This window comes from Aquarana catesbeiana, linkage group LG04, assembly GCF_042186555.1.
Source record: "Aquarana catesbeiana isolate 2022-GZ linkage group LG04, ASM4218655v1, whole genome shotgun sequence".
In the NCBI taxonomy this organism is placed as follows: Eukaryota; Metazoa; Chordata; class Amphibia; order Anura; family Ranidae; genus Aquarana; species Aquarana catesbeiana.
In genome coordinates this window covers 391,480,823-391,499,081 of record NC_133327.1, presented here as the reverse complement: position 1 = coordinate 391,499,081, position 18,259 = coordinate 391,480,823, and positions in this window count along the sequence as shown.

Genomic DNA, 18,259 nt, shown 5'->3' with positions numbered 1-18,259 from the left:
TCATCTGTCCACATTTGTGTTGTAATTGTACTGTCCCCTTTATATTGTAAAGTGCTGTGCAAACTATTTACCCTATATGAATGCTGTATAATAATAATAGTACTTTATATTGTAACACTTATTTCAGGCTTATTACTTGACAAAATTGAAATATCCATATTTTTCTATTTTTTGCTTCCTAGTGCCTTAAAAATATGGGATGATGTTAATTAAAATGTACTGCCATATTTTAACTACATCCCTGCAGCTACACTAGAGGATTCTATCATTAGAAGATTCTCACAGCACTTGTCTTTACAGACTATACCAGCAGGCAATCACCCCTGTGTTTCCTTCATTCTATGAGTGTTTACATTCTTATTCATTCATGTGGAAATGTTTTTTTACTGTGCAGGAACCGCTGTTACTATTTATTTACATTGTTGCCATTCACTTTGGTGAGCACTGGAAACTTCCTTTGAACAATTTTACTTAAAAGTTTATTAAACCTAAAATCAAGAAATTAATTTATTGTAACTTACCAACTCTCAAAGGCAGTGGCTGCATTTAGATTTGGCTAACAATTAAATTTGATCTCCAGCTAACACTTCTTAAGCAGTTAGAGCAGGGGTGGGTAACTGTGGCCTTCCAGCTTTTGTAGAACTACATGTCCCATGAGGCAATGCAAGACTGACAAACAAGCATGACTCCCAAAGGCAGAGGCAAGATGGGACTTGTAGTACCACAACAGTTAAAGGTCCACAGTTGCCCATCCTTGAGTTAGAGCCACAGTTTTTTTTTTTCTTTTGGGATAAATGTTTTAAATAGCTGATTAAAAGCTGACCATTGTAAAAACCCCTATTAGTGGTAAATGGTCTGTCTCAAAACTCAAAACTGACACTTTTACTGCACAGCTTGGTTGGTAAAGCAGAACTAATTACCCTTCTACTTTAATGCCAAGAAAGCTGCCATCTTAGCCTCTGTTTCATCTATAGTTGCCATAGTGCTGCACATGTGATCAGTTATCACACCAGTCATTTGATGGCTTCAGAGTTCAGTTGAGAGCAAAAGCACCTGTGACAGTTATCATTCATAGTATGCCTTGAAAGTAATTGTTTTGACAAGTTTAGTTCTACTTTAAACCCTATGCGTTGGTGCCTCCTGGCCCTTTAAGAGGTTTCAGATGCCGGGAGGTGGGGTTTACGATCATGTGACCACTGTGATTGGCTGACACAGCGACACAAAAACATACTTGGGGGGCACACCCTAAAATGCTTTACATTCAAGATGGTGCTGCTACAAGACCAAAAACATTTATCCTGCAAGGCTAGTTAAAAACACCTGAACATATTCAAAAAAATATGGGGGTTTAGTCACACTATATGGTCATATAGTGCTAAGCCCACTTAATGCGACAGAGTACCCCGAATTAGTGGGTCCTACCCTAGTAATAGAATGAAAGTACCTGTGTCTCAACCATGGGAGATAAACTCCTCTATGTGAGAGAACTCAAGGGATTCCTCCTATGCAATGGTGGCCACTAATAAGAGATAATGAAGAGGGGGAGGGGTGCTCCAGCCCAAGAGACCTGATCAGGGTCCATACAATATACAAAAACATACTTGGGGGGCACACCCTAAAATGCTTTACATTCAAGATGGTGCTGCTATAAGACCAAAAACAGTACAAAAGAGATTACAGCACACACATACAAAAATGACATTTATCCTGCAAGGCTAGTTAAAAACACCTGAACATATTCAAAAATACGGGGGGTTAGGTCACACTATATGGTCATATAGTGCTAAGCCCACTTACTGCGACAAAGTACCCCGATTAGTGGGTTCTACCCTAGTAATAGAATGAAAGTACCTGTGTCTCAACCATGGGAGATAAACTCCTCTATGTGGGAGAACTGAAGGGATTCCTCCTATGCAATGGTGGCCACTAATATGGCTGACACGGCGATCACATGATCGTCTCTTTCCATTAGCTGTTGGCAATTGTGGCAGGAGCATGTAGGGCGCCAAGGCCCACCCGCTGAAAGGCCGCATATTTGTGCACCATCTGCATCTAGGGGTTAAAGGAAGTTGAAAAGTAACAGACTTACTGGCTGGATTACCAGGTGAATATTAAAGAAAAATAGCCTAAAAAAAATACTAATGCAGACACCACATCTAAGAATTGGTAAACTACAATATGTTACATTCTTGGTTTTGGGTTTAATACCATTTTAATTGAAATGTACTCACAGTTTCTCATTCCATCCTAATCTTCCTTTCTGTGAAATCTGTAACTGAACCACTGATTTTTAATGTGGTCAGTCACAGTCTTCTCAGAACCCTGGCTCTGGGCTAGCATTGCCCACAAACAAACAAACAAACATTATTGCTACAGAAAGAATTTAGGGAACACTATAGATGAAAAGGTGGGTTCTCAATAGACTGAGAATACAGGCTTTGAAAAATATGCAATTTCTTTGTCAGGCATGATATAATTATGAATCTGAAAATCACGAACTTGAAAATAGAACTAAAAAATATATGAAGAAATTACAAATGTTTTCTTCCTGACACATGAAGGTTGATACATAATGTATGTACTATAGCAGTTAGACCCCTTTCACACTGAGGCACTTTACAGGCGCTACAGGGCTAAAAATATAGCCTGCATACCGTCTGTAAAGAGCCTCTCCTGTTTCTCCGGTGTGAAAGCCTGAGGGCTTTCACACTGGAGCGGTGCACTTGCAGGACGGTAAAAAAAGTCCTGCAAGCAGCATTTTTGGAGCGGTGAAGGAGCGGTCTATCCTGCCCATTGAACTGAATGGGCACCGCTGCTGAACGCTTTGTGCGTCATTTTAACCTTTTTTCGGCCACTAGCGGGGGTTAAAACTGCCCGCTAGTGGCCGATAGCCCCCACAAAAACGATGGTAAAGTGCCGCTAAAAATATGGGCGCTTTACTGCCGGCAGCACCGACACCCCAGTATGAAAGATATGTATGTATGAGCCACCTATTAGTGACAATCAGTCATATACATTGCTCCCTCACTGCTCCTGTCCATCGAACTAAATGAGCACCGCTGCCGAACCACCGTCAAAGCGCCACCTTGCACGTCATATGTATGTATGTATGAGCCACCTAGATGGTAAAGGAGAGCACATCAGGACTGTGGTTTTGGGACTGATTGACACAAATATGTTGCTCATACAAGCAAAATCTCTTCACATGTTTGTGAGTAGTTTATACTTTGTTTTTATCAAAAAATTTACTTGGGATAATGCATTAGGCTGGTACACCCTCTTTTCTTTACTTTTTCTATAAGTAAGAAAGGCTCTGCTTCTACCAAAATGGCTGTCTCCACATAGAGATAACTTATGGAACAAGGCATAGTATGACAAAAATGGTGGGAAAGATTAGCTTCTTTACTTTTTCTGTGACTGTTAGGATATCCCCTATCCTGGAGGGCGGCAAGGCCAGAGAAACAATCCCTTGAGTAATAGACCAGCCAGACATCACACTAATGCGCAAGAGTGTTTGTTTGCTTTTCTTACTTATGTCAGAGTCTTCAGAAAGGATTGAGCAGCTATCATGACTCTACAGTAATACTTTCATGCCCTGTCTGTCTCTTACCTGGTCTGTGTATCAGCCTTAGGATCTGCACTCTCACACCTGAATGGTTAAGTATTCTTTCCTCAGTGTGGCTCCACCATAGCCTCAACAGGAACCACTTTTACAATGTGTTCTCCAAATTTGCCTTGCCGAGCAATATTGTATGTTTGGTTTCCTGTCTCCTGATTGCCGTGTGCTCTACGTCTGTCTCTGTTACTGATCTTGGCTTGTTCTTTGACTATCCCTGCCTGCTTGCTACCCTGACCTTTGGCGTGTTCTCTGTCTATCCTTGTCTGCTAGTTGCCCCTGACTATCCTTTGTTGTCCTGGGCTGCTGCTTCCTCTCTATCCTACTGTAGCCTATCGTGAGCGTAAGCTGGGAGACCCTGGGGGCTGCAACCAGGAGCAAGTTGCAGCGCAGTCCATCCTCACCACTAGAGGCTCTAGTGAACACCTGCTAGCTCTTAGACTCCGCGCCCTGGGGAATCTATGCTCTGGCTCCCAGTGGGATCCATGTTTGTGCTTCAGTGGATCTGCCTTCCTGAACCTCCCAGAGTTCCATCCGCAGCAGTCAGTCATAGGGTCCACTACCTTGACTCCAACGGTGTGCCTTCTGTCACCTGGACTCAGGTGACCTGACAGTTTGCTCGGCCATGGACCTGGCTGATGTGCAGACTTGAGACCCAGGAATCTAATCAGACCCAGGTGATGCGATTCTTTCAGTATTTGGCTTCCTGCTTTGAACAACTTCAAGCCTCCTTAGGATGCCCGGTTCCATAACCTCATCCGCAATCTGCTGCTGTATCAGCTCCAATTACCATCGCAGCTGCTAGCCCTTTGCACTTACCAGCTCCGTCCTGTTACTCTGGGGACTCCAAGGCCTGCAGAGAGTTCCTTAGCCAGTGTACTATTCATTTCGAACTCCAGCCTCAAAACTTCTCGTCTGATCAAGCAAAGGTGGGCTATATTATTTCTCTCCTGTCCGGCGAGGCTTTAGCCTGGGCTGCCCCTCTGTGGAAGAGGAATGATCCAGTGATTTCCAGCCTGTCTAATTTCTTGAAACTTAATCGGAATATCTTTGAGGAACAAGGTCGTGTCTCTTCAGCGACCAGCGCCCCTTTATGTCTCCACCAAGAGTCTGCTTCTGTGGCACAGTATGCTCTTCATTTCCGCATACTGACTGCTGAGCTGAGCTGGAACAATGAGGCCTTAGTCACAACCTTTTTGCATGGCCTTTCTGATAGAGTGAAGGATGAATCTGATCTGGATGAAGTAATCTCCTTGTGTAACCAGATCGATATTTGTTTTCAGGAAAGGACCCTAGAAAGCGACGCCAACACTCCTTGGTCCTTAGTCAGCCTGAGCTCCCCTCTTTTATACCCATGGAGCATCCCCTGCCAGCTGAGGAACCCATGCAGCTGGGCCAGACCATGCTATCCCCCGAGGAACGTGCTAGGCGAGGAACTCTGGGCCTGTGTCTCTATTGTGGGGGCAACATGCTCATTTCATTCGGGAAACGCTTGGGTCTAATACATCGGGAAGGTGGAGTATTGGACCCAGAAAAGTAACCTGCTCGTCTCCTTCTTTTGGTGTTTCTTCATGTTGGCGCTTCCTCCCACTCAGCCTTGGCTTATCTGGATTCTGGAGCCGCTGGCAATTTTTTGCATTGGAGAACTACATCTTCCATGAACCTTACCCTTTTATCCCTCACCATCCCATTGGTGGTCTCGCCGATTGATGGCACTGTTCTTCCAGGAGGCCCTAGCCCCTTCCAGACCCTCCCTGTTAAGATGTTTGTAGGGATACTCCACCAGGAGTGGATATTCTTCCTTATCCTACCTAAGATCTCAACCCCTATCGTATTGGGGCTTCCTTGGTTGCAGCTCCACTCTCCACATGTTGACTGCACTTCTGGGCAGATCCTGCCTTGGGGTCCCTCCTTTTTCTTATCCTGCCTACTCAAAGTTGCCCCTAAGGAGAGACTTCCCATAGCCACCACCTCAGTATCCTCTGCCCTTCCTGCTGCATATAGCGATTTCCAGGAAGTGTTCTGTAAAAAGTCAGCTGAGGTGCTTCTTCCTCACAGGTCCTTTGACTGTGCCATTGACCTTGTTCCCGGTGCAACCCTACCCAGGGGTCGTACCTACCCCCTGTCCATCCCAGAGATCCAGGCCATGTCAGAGTATGTTATGGAAAATCTAGAAAAAGAATCCATCCGGAAATCCTTATCACCTGCGGGAGCAGGGTTTTTTTTGTTGCCAAAAAGGATGTTACCTTAAGACCCTGCATTGACTATCGAGGCCTAAACAAAGTAACGATCAACAATTGATACCCCCTACCTTTAATATCGGAACTATTCGACAAGTTAAAAGGTGCCTCCATTTTGGATCTCAGGGGTGCATACACTCTGATCCGGGAGGATGATGAATGGAAAACTGTATTAAACACTAGAGATGGGCATTACGAGTAATTGGTCATGCCCTTTAGTTTGTGTAATGCCCCAGCAGTGTTCCAAAACTTTAACGAAATCTTCAGGGATCTGCTTTACCAATTTGTTTTCATCTACCTGGACACATGCACATTGCTCATACGGTATGCACTGTGGAGAATTAAAGGCTGCAAGGTACTGCTTTATGATAAATAGGTGAGATATCTCAGAACTGGCCAATTATTTATTATTCCAAGACATTGCCATTGTAAATTATAAAGTTCCTGAAGCCTACTCAGGCATGTTATACTGTGCAAACAGCGAGGACTGAATGACTGAGATCTTTGCTGCCCAATGACTTTAATGACATGAAGAATGTAGTTTATGGAATATAAAATACTATAAAGTACACTGACAAAACTACAAGTGTGATATGTTCTATGTTCTATGTACCTATTAAGATAACAACATAGGAAAATGTTTATCAAAATATATGAAATAGATAAAAATGTATGTAGAATGTGGAAAACTCTGATCATGATTTTTTTATCATGTATCACTTCATACCTATTAACATATAATGTAAATGTTTATACCAGCATATTAAGCTCATAAATGTCCTTTACAGTATCAAGACAACCATAACCTTTAGCCAAAACATGAAGTGAGGAGAAATCCCTTAAAAATTGGGAATTTCTGGTTGCCATGAAAACTAGTGTCTTCACTGAAAAAAAACCCCTCTATTCCTGCTCTGGTCAGGGCCGTCTTTAATATTGATTGGACCCTGGGCAAATGTTTTCTTGCCCCCCCCCCATACAGTTTCGCTTTCCACCTGCTCTGAGACATACAATAAATAGCAGCTAGACTAGGATCTCAGGGGTGCATACACTCTGATGATGGAGGGTGATGAATGGAAAACTGCATTTAACACTAGAAATGGGCATTACGAATACTTGGTCATGCCCTTTAGTTTGTGTATTGCCCCAGCAGTGTTCCAAAACTTTAACAAAATCTTCAGAGATCTGCTTTACAAATTTGTTTTCATCTACCTAGATGACATTCTCATCTTTTGGGATATTCTGTTTGTTCACAGAGACCATGTCCGGATTGTACTTCAGCGGCGTTGAGAAAATAATCTGTACGCCAGGCTGTAGAAATGTTCTTTTGAATGTTCTGATGTCCTGTTTCTGGGATGCTTTGTCTCTAACTTCGGTCTTCGTATGGATCCTGGAAAGGTCTCAGCCATTACCAACTGGCATCTTCCTGCCGGCCTCAAGACCACACAGTGTTTTCTTGGGTTCACTAATTATTACAGGCAGTTCATTAGGAATTACTCCTCTATTACTGCGCCTATTATTGCCTTGACCAAGAAGGGTGCTAATGCCAAGGAGTGGCCCCCTGAAGCTGTCTCTGCCTTTCACGATTTGAAACATGCCTTCATGTCTGGACCTTGTTGAGATGACCTGACCCTGGGGATGCATTTTTTATTGAAGTGGACGCTTCCTCAACTAGGGTGGGAGCTGTGCTTCTTCAATCCTTTGGGAAAAACCATGTGCGTTTTTCTCCAAAAAAATTCTCAGGTGGAGAAGAATTACGCTATTGGTGATTGGGAACTTCTTGTGATTAAACTGGCATTGGAGGAGTGGTGTCCTCTCTTGGAGTGTTCCCCACATTCCATAACAATTTTCACTGACCATAAAAATCTGCAGTACTTACAGAATGCCAAACGATTGATTCCCAGACAAGCCAGGTGGAGCCTCTTCTTTTCCCGTTTTAACTTCACCATTACGTTCAAACCTGGTTCTTGCAACAGTCGGGCTGATGCACTCTCTAGGTCTTTTGACATTCAGAATGAGCAGCCTACCCCTGAACCGGAGCCGATCATCCCTACCTCATGCATCCTTGCCCATTCTACCACCCTAGAATCAAAAATTCCTCCTGGCAAGACCTTCATCTTTACTGAGCTAAGAGCTAAGACCCTTTGTTGGGGACATGACTCCAAGGTGGCAGGTCATACTGGGTTCCTTCAATCCTTCCTCCTCATCAGTCGCCACTACTGGTGGCCTACTCTCTGTTCGGATGTCAAAGACTACGTTAAGGCTTGTCATGTCTGTGCCCAGTCTAAATCCTCCACACAGGCTCCTGCTGGTATTCTCATGCCCTTGCTTATTCCCAAAGAGACCTGGTCTCACATAGCCGTGGACTTTATCAACGATCTTCCACGGTCTGAGAATAATACGGTCATTTGGGTGGTAATGGATCGGTTCTCCAAGATGGCTCTTTTGTTCCTCTTTCTTGTCTCCCTTCTGCTCCTGCTTTGGTTCCCATTTTTGTTCAAGAGATCTTCCGCCTCCATGGGGTCCCTTCCCATATTGTTTCTGATAGGGGTGTTCAATTTACATCTCGTTTTTGGAAAGCCTTCTGCAAATCCCTCAATATTGTCTTGGATTTTTCCTCTTCGTACCATCCTCAATCCAATGGACAGACTGAGAGGGTTAATCAAGAGTTAGAGGTCTTTCTCCGCACCTTAGTTTCTGCCCATCATAATGACTGGTCCTCTCTACTCCCATGGGCAGAATTCTCTCACAACAATCATGTGAACATCAGTTCTCAGAAGACACCCTTTTTCACAATTTATGACCTTTTCTCCGGATATTCCAGCTTTGGCTACAGTTCAACAATCATTCAATTCTATTTGGGTTAATGTTCATGATTCCTTCTGGGCAGCTGTTGATAAATTTAAAGGTTTTGCCGACCGTCGTAGGCGTAAGCCCCCTTCTCTACAGCCTTGAGACAAGGTCTGGCTTTCCACCAGGAGCATCAAGCTCCGGGTTCCATCTCTGAAATTTGCCCCAAGATTAATTGGCCCATACACCATGATTTCCAAGTTAAATCCGGTTTGTTTTAAACTGCAAATCCCTAAAAGCCTCAAGATCTTAAACTCTTTTCACATTTCCCTCCTGAAGCCTTTAGTCCTCAATAAATTCTCTCGTCCTCTCCCTGCATCGGTTCCAGTCTCTGAGGATAATCAGGAGTATGAGGTTAGTCAAATTCTTGATTCCCGGCTCCGTAAAGGCAGTCTTCAGTACCTCATGCATTGGAAAGGTTTTGGCCCTGAGGAGAGGTCTTGGATATCCGCATCGGATGTCTTTGCACCTCGTCTTTTGAGGAGGCTTCATTTGAGGTTCCCCTCCAAGCCTGGGCCCAAGTGAGGGAGGAGGAGGCCTAGTAAGACGAGGGGAACTGTCATGACTCTGCAGTAATAATTTCATGCCCTGTCTGTCTCTTACCTGGTCTGTGTATCAGCCTTAGGGCCTGCACTCTCACACCTGCTTGGTTAAGGAATCTTTTCTCAATGTGGCTCCACCATAGCCTCAACAGGAACCACTATTTAACACTGTGTTATCCAAGCCTGCCTTGCCGAGCAATATTGTGTGTTTGGTTTCCTGTCTTCTGCTTGCTGTGTGCTCTATTGAATATCCCTGCCTGCCTATTATCCTGACCCTTGGCATGTTTTCTGTCTATCCTTGTCTGCTAGTTGCCCCGACCTTTGGCTTATCTCCTGAGTATCCCTTGTTGTCCTGGGCTGCTGCTTCCTCTCTATCCTCCTGTAGCCTACCGTGAGCGTGAGCTGGGAGATCCTGGGGGCCGGGACCTGGAGTCAGTTGCAGCGCAGTCCATACTCACCACTAGAGGCTCTAGTGAACAACTTATGGCTCTTAGACTCTGCGCCCTAGGAAATCTATGCTCTAGCTCCCAGTGGGATCCATGTTGGTGCTCCAGTGGATCTGCCTTCCTGAACCTCCCAGAGTTCCATCCGCAGTAGTCAGTCGTAGGGTCCACTACCTTAGCAGTGCACTCCTGACTCTATCGGTGTGCATCTGTCACCTGGACTCAGGTGACCTGACAGCTCACAGCTGTGACATTGCCAAATCTCACTCCAAATTTCATGAGACTAGCGGTCAAAGGCTGTAGTGTCTTAGTTATCATACTGCAGATCAGGACTGGTCAGTCCATTAGGGGCGCAGGGGCCCCTAGTTTGCATACGTGATGCATGCAGGGCACCAGACTCATAGCTCGCTATGAGTTTTTTTTATTTTTTAGCCACATGATTAGAGCACTGCACCCCAAATCCACCCACTTGTGACACCAACAAATCAATATTTGCTATTGTCTTCCGGTGTCTCTTTACGGCCAATCAAGACAGGAGGCGGATCAGGTTGGCCAGGAGGAGAAGCCGAAGAAGCCGAGGAAACCACGACGGGGGACCATGGAGGAGTGAGTGTGGGGGGGACTGTGGAGGGGCAGAGTGCGGACCTGGGGGGTTTGTTTGCTGCCCCCCCATAAAGTTTAGCACCAGCCGCCACTGCTGCAGATATACAGCTATGAGGCTGTAGGCACAGGGGTGCCAAGGTACCCTCATATACCAGGAAGTGCGCTACCATTTTTCAGAGATATTCAAGACACAAGGTAATTTTTTTAGGGTACTGCTTAGGAAAAATTAGTATTTCTGAATGTTTCCTGTAACAAGGCAGATTTGACAGCACTTTTTGAGTTTAGGTCCATTTTACACTAACTTATATTGACATGTCAGCGGTACAGAAAACCACTAGTGTCCAAGTTGATGTTCTCCTGCTCCTATGACATCTCTCTGGTGCCTTCTGCATTAAATCTGGCACAGGTGTCATCTGCTGGCTAAATAGGGGCTACAACACAGGTCTGTTCCAGCATGCATGTAACACTGGCTGATACATTATTTTGGAATTTAAAAATCATATTTTTTTAAATTATATTTATGGAATGCAGTGTGTTCTAATTCACAACAGGGGATGCTCAGCCTGAATGGTTTATAGAGTGTCTATTTTTTTAACAACAGTCAATCAATATTATAATTTTGGTTCAAATACTTGACATTTCTCTTTTGCCTGGCAGCTGTCACTATAATGAGCAAATATTCTGTGTAAGAATATATGCACTGTTATTAAAACTGTGAATGGTAAAGGGAGAATAGTACCATGAACCACTCAGCTATGGCCGTGTTAAGTGTCCGTTCTGGACACAGAAGTGTCCTAAGTCAGTTAGACATCTTTCTGAAGATGGGGATTATGACACATGAAATTGCATCCAGAGACAGGAAAGATTTTACACTGATTCACTTAGTGACATTTGAAAGTACATCTCAAAATACAGCTCTTGCAGAGTAAGTAGGTGGTACATTTGAACTTCAAAGGCTACTCTATATATTATGAAGAACAGGATTACAAGCAACACTACAAGGGCAAAGATCATGGTGGTATTGCATAATGGTCAGTCAAAGATTTTATAAATTAAATTGATGCCAAGCAATATTTGCACAATGATATATACTGTTGCAATTTAAACGTATAACTTTTTTTAATGCTTTGTTATTATATTTTATAGCAATATAGAATGGTATAAAGGAAACTGTAAGGACTATACTCTGGTAGAAGCATGTACAGCCTGGTTCCTACATAATTACTTTTTAATACATTTCATCTATCTGCATGAGGCTCACCTGCTCTATTACTACTTTGAATTTTTTATTCAAGAATAAATTGCCTGTTCTCCAATATCATATACAGTCCTTGAATTACCATTAGTTCTTCTTGAGTGAGAATGCTATGTGAGGCCACTGGGACTTACTTTTCTTAGAGCCGAACTCCTGAGTGTAGAGTGGTAGCAGTTCTAAATTAATCCGGGTCACAGGAATGATTAGCCTGTGCAAATAGCAAGTATACCATAGGAATTCCTGAACAGCTAATCAGATTCATGCGTTACTGAACTATAGACCTTATAATTAAATCTGGACAAGATTGGAAAACAAATGCAAGCAATATTTTGTAATAAGTTGTATAATGTGACTAATACTGGTGAGTTGTAATAATGCAGGAACTACCCCCATACAGCTAGTATTCTTCCATATTTAATGCCTTCTATAATTCATATGGAACTTATTGTCTTTTAATATTAATATCTGAAAGCATGGCTCAAACCCAAGAGCATAGAACATGCAATGCACATTGCTCATACGGTATGCACTGTGGAGAATTAAAGGCTGCAAGGTACTGCTTTATGATAAATAGGTGAGATATCTCAGAACTGGCAAATTATTTATTATTCCAAGACATTGCCATTGTAAATTATAAACTTCCTGAAGCTTCCTGAGGCATGTTATATTGTGCAAACAGCGAGGACTGAATGACTGAGATCTTTGCTGCCCAATTACTTTAATGACATGAAGGATGTAGTTTATGGAATATAAAATACTATAAAGTACACTGACAAAACTACAAGTGTGATATGTTCCATGTTCTATGTACCTATTAAGATAACAACATAGGAAAATGTTTATCAAAATATATGAAATAGATAAAAATGTATGTAGAATGTTGAAAAATCTAATCATGATTTTTTTATCATGTATCACTTCATACCTATTAACATCTAATTTAAATGTTTATACCAGCATATTAAGCTCATAAATGTCCTTTACAGTATCAAGATAACCATAGCCTATAGCCAAAACATGAAGTGAGGAGAAATCCCTTAAAAATTGGAAATTTCTGGTTGCCATGAAAACTAGTGTCTTCACTGAAATAAATAACCCTCTATTCCTGCTCTGGTCAGGGCCGTCTATAATATTGATTGGACCCTGGGCAAACGTTTTCTTGCCCCCCCCCCCCCCCCCCATACAGTTTTGCTCTCCACCTGCTCTGAGACATACAATAAATAGGAGCTAGACTTCAAATCAGTTTACTCTATCAGATCAGGAAGCGATTGGTTGCCAGACGTTACAGTGTATCATTACCCTTACTGACTGGTTGCTAGAGGTTACATCACATATTATGGCTCACTGATTAGTTGCTAGATGATACAGCACATAATTTCTGCTTGTTGATTGGTTGCTAGAGATTACTGTACAGTAATACTGCTCACTGATTGGTTGCTAGAGGTTACAGCACATCATCTTCTCACTGCAGGGGGCACGATATACATATGAATGCCGCCTTTATTTACATATCTATGCCGCCAAATGCAGCAATTTACATATGAATGCTGCTGCTATTTACATATGAATGCCAGTAATTTACATGTAAACACAGGGTCTGCAGGTGAGTCATCTGTACACAACAATAGGGCAGAGCTGTAGTAGCAGCACTTCACACTGAGATATCAGGACACAGCAAGGGACTAAAACTTCAAGCGACAAGGGAATTTAAACTGGGATCGTTGGCAAGTATGAGGCAGCTGCTTTGGGCCCCACAACAATAACAGGGCCCAGTGCAGCTGCCCCTTTTGCTCTGCCCTAAAGATGGCCCTGGCTCTGGTGACAACCTAATATTTGGGATTTTCTTTCACTTTTGGTGAAAACAGTAAACAGCACAAATAGAGAGTTTCAAATTTGTTCAAAGTATTCAAAGCCCTCGTCACTCTATTTAGAATTAAGAAAAAACTGTTGGCTTTAGTTATAGTTTAGTTGCCAGATCTGCTGGCGAGACCAGCTTCAAACAGCTTTTTAATACTTTTTTACAAAATGTTACCAAAGACAGTACAGCAACTAAGTTTTTTTTTTCTTCTGAAGAAAGAAGAAGAGTATCAGAATGGAAAAGAAAGGGGATTTAAGTGACTTTGAACATGGCATGGTTGTTGGTGCCAGACGGGCTGGTCTGAGTATTTCAACTTCTGATCTACTGGGATTTTCATGTACAACCATCTCTAGGGTTTACAGAGAATGGTCCAAAAAAGAGAAAATATCCAGTGAGCAGCAGCTGTGTGGACGAAAATACCTTACGAATATCAGAGGTCAGAGAAGAATAGGCAGATGATAGATAGGCAGCAATAAGTCAAAAAACACTTGTTACAACCAAGGTATGCAGAATACTATCTCTGAATGCATAAAACATCGAACATTGAAGCAGATGGGCTACAGCAGCAGAAGACTACACCGGGTGCCACTCCTGTCAGCTAAGAACAGGAAACTGAGGCTACAATTTGCACAGGCTCACAAAATTGGACAATAGAAGATTGGAAAAACATTGCCTGGTCTGATGAGTCTCTATTTCAGCTGCGACATTCAGATGGTAGGGTCAGAATTAGGCATAAACAACATAAAAGCATTGACTTGGTTAAATTGATGATAGGCAACACCTATCCTCATATTGATTAGTGGTTCCAAATTAATAATAACTACTGCAGTAGGGAACAGACACAAAAGATACGCTCAGCATCTTTCCAAATAACTGTTCTGCTTTATTATGACGCAATTGAAGGTTTTTATGCACATGATTACGTAGGTATCACATTAATATTACAATTGTAGGTTTATCGTAACAAGGGGCGTTACATAGGCAGGCTTATTCTAATCAGGACTCGAAAGAATGTAAACATTTACTGAAAACATTATTAGTGCTGTTGCACAGTGAGGGCAATGTGCAATACATACAAAATACAATACAATTATATACAGAACTTACAAATTTCCATTACAGTCTCCCCTCTTTTGATCAATATTTTGATCACTAACCATACCTGCTATCACCTTTAACCTGGAACCTCCACACGCTAGGGTAGAGGTAGTCCTGGTCAAAGAGGCAAAAAACTCCATTGTGGAGAAAATAATAGCTGAGCAACTTTTTCATTACCAAATGACTTTTCATTGTGAAAAAGAAATGATTGATAAGACATATTTACAGAGTACTGGCTGTACACTCCTGTGGCCAGAATGGCCTTCTAGCTTAATTGTGAGCATGCTGACTTATCAGCATATGTAAACACAGACAATTCTACATAAAATGGAAGACGTACAAAAGACAAAATATGACTTCAACATGGCTAAACTACTTTTCAAATATATATATCCCTTACAATTAAAGTAATTTAATCAAAAAGTACCCTAGACTGTGATCACAAGAGGGAAACAAATCAAACACATAGATTTCTTTAATTTAGTCTTTTTTGCAGTGTCTGGTGTGGATCCAGGTGACTTTTTCTTCACCTTTTGCAAAAACTGTACATGAAATAGATGCTGTATTGAGTCTCCAAACTTTTCCTTATATATAAATGTCTCTTAACAATCCAAAAGTCACTTGGCTTTAGTTTTAGATCCTTCCAAACTTTTAGGATCTGGAATTGGGGAGAAAACACATAAATGAGTTTGTCAAAAAACCTTAAAAGATCAGCAACGTTCTCTGTGAGATCCGAATGGAGGACTTCAGCTGCTGAGACAAAATATAAGCAAGTGAGTAACACACTCCCAACGCAAATCCCATAGGGAGAGAGTCCAACATCCCCCTTAGGGGCTTCATAAAATATAAGAAAACATTGAGGCAAAAGTTTTCTAGTTTCTTACTCTACTTTGTCCGCTACATTGTAGACAGTAAGGGGTGTAAAAATAAAACCTCAAAACTTCTAGTAAGGACTCTCCTATAAAAAATGATTTCCTCTGTTACTCTCTGTACTTTCTGGCACTCTGTACTTACAAACTACTTCTGATAACACTTTTTACTGTGGCCTTTGCAGTAGCATTTGCCACTGGACATCCAAAAAACATGTCCATACAGAAATGCATACTCGTAAGATCCTGACTTGGGCATCTGGATATATCTTTTTTGTAATCTCTGGGAGGGATGTTCAGCTTTTGGTAACACCTTTGGTAACAGGTAAAACAAGAAGTGGTATGTTATAAAAACAACTGTGGAGAACCCTGGCTCTATCCCACGCTCATTTACTAAGGCAGCCATAACTTCTTGTGACTGATGACACGGTCCATGTGTCAAGCTGGAGGGAAAAGAGTGGCTGGCAGACATAAATTATCACCTTTTCCAAAGTCCTGTTTCATAAGAAGTTGCCCCCTGTGGACCACTTGTTCTTCTCGTTCTGGGGTCCTTAAAGTTGAATTATTAATCCCAGCTATACTGGGCCAGAACTAGGGTGGAATCTGTGAGTTTCACAGACCCATCAAGTGTCCGGGGCCGTAAATGCAGCATCCTTAGTCACCTGGTCTGCTTCCATGTGTGAAAGTTAATATGGCTACCTCAGCAAGAAGCTGGAAGGCTGAAAACAGCCAATCAAATTAACTTGGCATGCTTTATTGGTTTACCTGCCGAAGTAAAAACAAACTTCTGGCCCTTCAAATGGAACCAAAAGCTCTCTATATCTCGACTATCTATATAAATATACACTCTTTTTGTAGCTCACAGGCTTTGCTAAAACATGGAGCTCTGCTTCTTGAGCTGGGGAAAAAGGATCCAATGACTTTGAATACAGGGTATCCTTCTGGGTGATAAACTGCATACTCAAATCTACAAAAAATGTAATATCTGGGTCTTCAGGGAGTGTGTCCCGCACTGGGCTCACAGTAGCTGATTCCTACACCATCAATTTAACACATGTGGTTTTTCCTTTCTTTTGAATAAATGTCCACATTTTTCATTGTTAGATTTGTACATAAATAAACTCATATTTTAAACCTTTCATTAGACAAACATTTAGTTATCTGTATATTTGCTGCGCAGAATGTCGGACCATTGACCAAAACAATATCTAACTTTGTCTAATAGCACCTTTGCATAAAAGCTACAGCTCTGATATATCGGGGTGAACCCTTCATTACTGGGTCCAGCTTGCATGAATATATTACAATGGCTTGTTTTCTATCATGCTATTTGTGTAAGAACTCCAGTTTCATGTTTCAAAAGACAACTTCTTCCTGGCAATATTATAATAAATGATAACAATACCCTGCGGTCATGGAGAGATGCCCATAAATCCAAAATATTCTTCTGCTTATACCACTGTACTTACAAGAAAAAGGGGCACATCATTTCACAATCCACACATTCTGCTTTGGATTTCAAAAATAAAAATAAATAAAAGGACCAAGAATCTGTATGATGGACCAGAAAGCATCAAAAACTAAAAAACAACTTGCTGCAGGTGGCATCTATCCTAACAGGGTGTGTGGACTTGATGTGATGGGACTGTTATATTTAAATTTTATTTATTATTACTCTCACATCATGGACCGCACATCAAGTTATCATCAAAAACCTTACAATATCATTTTTGTAGAACTTCTTATGTATCCCATCCATCTTGGCTTTGTTAAATATTATGGCAGCTTTATTCAAAATAACAACCTCATCTTAATCTTTTTTTTCTCTCAATAAGGGCTTATTGTATAACTGTAAAATTACGAAATTGTTATCTTAATCTAAACTAATCCTATTTTTACAAATTTCCCCAATAACCTGGATTTCATTTCCAACCAAAGGTTGTCTAAACCAGTTTCAATATATCTATATAATTGTTAAACTCATATTAGAAATGAATACTCATTATTACTTAATTTTACTTAATTTCCCTTTTTTAAATGCACTGTTTCAACTATCAAAGGATATTCAATTTGTGTAATACACAGTTAAATGTAACCTTCATTTTACCATGTTTAGAAAACAGATTCAAAATAATTGTGATCACATTGTTTACCATTAGATTCGTTAACCCGGCACATGTTTTGTCTAAAAAACTGGAATTGGCATGGTGTCCTTCCAGCTTATCACTAACCTCTCAGGGACATTCTTTCAGGAGAGCACAAAGGAGGGGGTCACATCTGCGTACATGACACACACAAGCAATAGAACTAAAGGTCCCAGCAATCGCACACACATACACCAATATCTCTCTAAAATCGTTTACTTTTTCCCATTTGTACACAACACATGCATATCATTCTCTCACTTTCTTTTAACTATTTAATATTTTCCTGCCTAAATTCTGCATTCCTTATTTTGTTCAGATATCTTTTATATCTAGCTTCTATGATCAGACGGGCAGCCAGAGTGCTTATCCCATCTTCCCTCTCTGACAACATATAAAGTATTCTGTTTAAACTCTAATTTCTCTGTTTTGACTTTACTAGTAGTGCCTGACCCCAAATTCATCCCACAACTTAACATGAAAATGTCCCTTTCTGTCTAGTGTTATTGTCACCCTTGATCCATCCTGCTCACATAGATAGCTGTTTCTCTAGCTGTTTACTCTGCATGATTCTTGGTCCCTGTGGACTTTGGTAACCCAGTTACCCATTGTGGATCCATGTCCACTCTAACCATTAATCTAGGGGCTCAGTATAGGCGGAACCGCACCTTTGGTTCATATATAGCGCTCCTCTTGCGCTGGGCATTTTTGAGGGTCTCTTACCCTTCATTCCCTTACTTAATT